Raw genomic sequence first — 3670 nt, forward strand, 5'->3', positions numbered from 1 at the left:
TACATCATCTTCATCATCTTGTGGCTTGATGTCTCCAACCAAAATATTCTTCATGGCCTCCCTCAATGGTTCATTACCTATATCATCAAGATTCTCATATGCTCCTTGGGAGCCATTAGATTCATCAAATTCCACATCATATGTTTCTTCAACCAAGCCGGTGGCATGATTAAATACTCGATATGCTTTGGACTTTGATGAGTAACCAACAATAAAACCAATATCACAACGTCTTTGAAACTTTCCTAGGTGTTGTCACTTATTGTAGATGTAGCATTTGCAACCAAACACCCTAAAGAAGGAGACATCCGGCTTCTTCCCATTGAGCAACTCATAAGGTGTCTTGCCAAAAAACTTTTGAAGGAATATGCGGTTGGATGCATAACATGCGGTGTTGATAGCTTCCGCCCATAGAGCTTTGGGTGTGTTGTACTCATCAAGTATTGTTCTTGCAAGTGTAATGAGTGACTGGTTCTTTCTCTCTACTACACCATTTTGTTGAGAAGTATATGTTGCTGAGACCTCATGCTTGATCCCAACTTCATCACAATAAGCTTCAATGTTTGTGTTGTCAAATTCCTTTCTATTGTCACTCCTAATCTTCTTGAGCTTCACCTCAAACTCATTTTGTGCTCTCTTGGTAAACTTCTTGAAGCATGATGCAACTTCGGATTTGCCATGAAGGAAGAACACCCATGTATATCTTGAGTAGTCATCAACAATCACAAGACAATAAAGATTTCCTCCCAAACTCTTGTAGGTTGTTGGTCCAAATAAGTCCATGTGAAGGAGCTCTAGCACTCTTGTTGTTGACATGAAAGCTTTTGTAGGATGAGTGTTTGCAACTTACTTGCTGGCTTGACATGCACTACAAAGGTTGTCCTTCTCAAATTTCACATCCTTCAACCCTCTCACCAATTCATTCTTCATAAGCTTCTTGAGTGAACTCATTCCAACATGAGCAAGTCTTCTATGTCATAGCCACCCAAGTGATGTTTTGGTGAGTAGGTATGTCTTCAAGTTAGCATCTTTAGAGGTGAAATCCACTAGATATAGGTTGTTGTATCTAAATCCCTTGAATATCACTTGATCATCATCCTTCTTAGATACAACAACTTCCTTCTTGATAAACAAGCATTGGAAGCCAAGATCAAACAATTGTCCAACAGATAGCAAGTTGAAACTCAAGGAAGCAACATATAACACATTTGAGATAGAATGATCATTTGATATTGCCACTTTGCCTAATCCTTTGACTTTGCCCTTTGAATTATCTCTAAATGTAATTCTTTCTTGGCCATCTACTTCTTCATCTAGGGAGGTGAACATACAAGGATTACCGATCATATGTTGTGTGCAACCACTATTAATTACCCAATGACTTCCACTGGTCTTGTAGTTCACCTACACACAAGAGATCAAGCTTTAGGGACCCAAACTTGTTGAGGGCCCTTGACTTTCTCAACAAGTGACTTTGCTACCCAAATTCTCTTAGGCCTATTCTTGTTGGGAGGTCCTAAGAACATAACTTTCATCTTTCCACTAGAGTCCTTTCTAAGCATGTAATGAGCATTGAAAGCAAATGGTCTAGCATGCTTGGGCAAGGGTTGTGGTGGTGGAGTTTGACACTCATGGGCAAAGTGACCTTTTTGTCCACACTCAAAACACCTCTTTGGCTTTGGCTTTGACTTGTGTTGTTGTTGTTGAGCTTGAGCCTTCTTCTCTTGATTTGCTAAATATCCAATTCCACTTCTATCCATCTTCATGACAGTGTTCATTAGTAGCTCACTTTGAAGATTCTTGCTTCTTGTGAACTTGCTCAAGCCAATCTTGAGATGTTCTTTCTCCAACTTGAGCTTCTTGTTCTCTTCTTTTAGCTCATCATGATTTTTCTCCATCTTTAGTTTCTTGTTCTCTTGTTTGAGTTTCTCGTTCTCTTCCTTGAGCTCTACATCATAATCATGATCAAGGTTCTCTAACACAATGGTGTTGGTGGTTGATAGCTTCTCAAGATCTTTCTTTAGCTTCTCATTCTCATTTTTGATCTTGACATACTCATCATAGTCACTAGACTCAACCACTTGCTTGCCTTTGCTACTAGAACCTTGCTCAATGCTCTCAATGATTAAATCATCACATGATGTAGTTATATGAATCTTAACAACATCGTTAGTAGCATCATGTGGCTCATTGGATAAAAACTCATGAGAGATAACAAGATTATCTTGATTAACCTTGAGGTTTGTATATTCTTCTTTTAGCATGTTGTAGCTAGTTATGAGCTCTTTATGCATCCCCTCAAGTTTATCATGTTTATTTTTAAGCTCTTTCTTAGAAGATTTGAGCTCCTTGAGTTTAGATGACATAGCATCATTTGCTTCTCTAAGCTTAACACTAGCCTTTCCACTATGTCACATTTAGCTAAAAGAGAGTCATTCTTAATTTCTAGCTTTTCATTCTTAGCTCTTGACTTTCTAATGATCTTAGTGTATTGATTTAGCAATTTAACAAGATCATCCCCGAAGGTGATTCAAATTCATCATCATCACTATCACTATCATCATTGTTAGCATGATCATCACCACTACTATCATCATCATTTGATACCTTTCGTTCACCCTTGGCCATAAGGCAAAGGTGTGTAGAGGACGATGATGGTGGTGTCGGTGAAGATGATGAAGACTCAATCATAATAGCGGCCACCTTCTTGTTCTCACTATCATCATCGGATGAGCAACTTGATGAGTCAATGTCCGTGAGCCAATCACCAATGATGTATGCCTTCCCATTTTTCTTATTCTTGTGGAAGTCCTTCTTCTTGCCATCTTTCTTCTTATATGGCTTGTTTTCTTCTTCTCATCATTATCTTCATCACTTGAGTCATCTTTCTTGCCCTTGTACTTGTCTTTCTTGGGCTTGGTGCATTGATGAGCTAGATGACTAAGTTCTCCACAATTGTAGCAATCCATCTCAGAGATTGGCTTCCTTCTAGTGCTAGTGAAGAACTTCTTTTTCTTCCCATCAAACTTGACACCATTTTTGTTGAGCTTCTTTAACATCTTGGCGGTTTTTCTCACCATGAGAGCAAGACTTACATCATCAACTTCATCATCACTTGAGCTCTCATACTCAATTCTTGCTTTGCCCTTCTCTTGGCTAGCCTTGAATGCTAAGTCTTTGTCTTTCTTCTTGGTAGAGGATGAGCCATCTTGTGGTGTGATGTGCATGTACATCTCATGAGCATTGATCTTTCCCAAGATTTGAGTTGGTGTAGTGGTGGAAAGATCACCTTGATGAAGCATGGTCACAATATGCCCATATTTGTCAATGGGGAGAACACTCAAGATTTTTCTTACAACATCGGATGGTTGCATTTAAGTAGGTCCAAGCCCATTGACTTCCTCTATAAGAACATTCAAGTGTGAGTACATTTCATTAGCACTCTTTGTCGATAGAATATCATCGGCAGTCCTTCGAGGGGTATCCCACGAAGGTAGATTGATCGGCAGAGGAGCACGAGATCAAGAACAAGAAGGCAACAGAGACACATGAGTTAGATAGGTTTAGGCCATTAGTATGATGTAATACCCTACTCCTGTGGTCTACTAGATTGTATTGGCTATTGTATGGTATGCCATGATTTTAGAGGGGGTCCCTACCCACCTTATAT

The sequence above is a fragment of the Miscanthus floridulus genome, chromosome 11 (assembly GCF_019320115.1).
Source record: "Miscanthus floridulus cultivar M001 chromosome 11, ASM1932011v1, whole genome shotgun sequence".
In the NCBI taxonomy this organism is placed as follows: Eukaryota; Viridiplantae; Streptophyta; class Magnoliopsida; order Poales; family Poaceae; genus Miscanthus; species Miscanthus floridulus.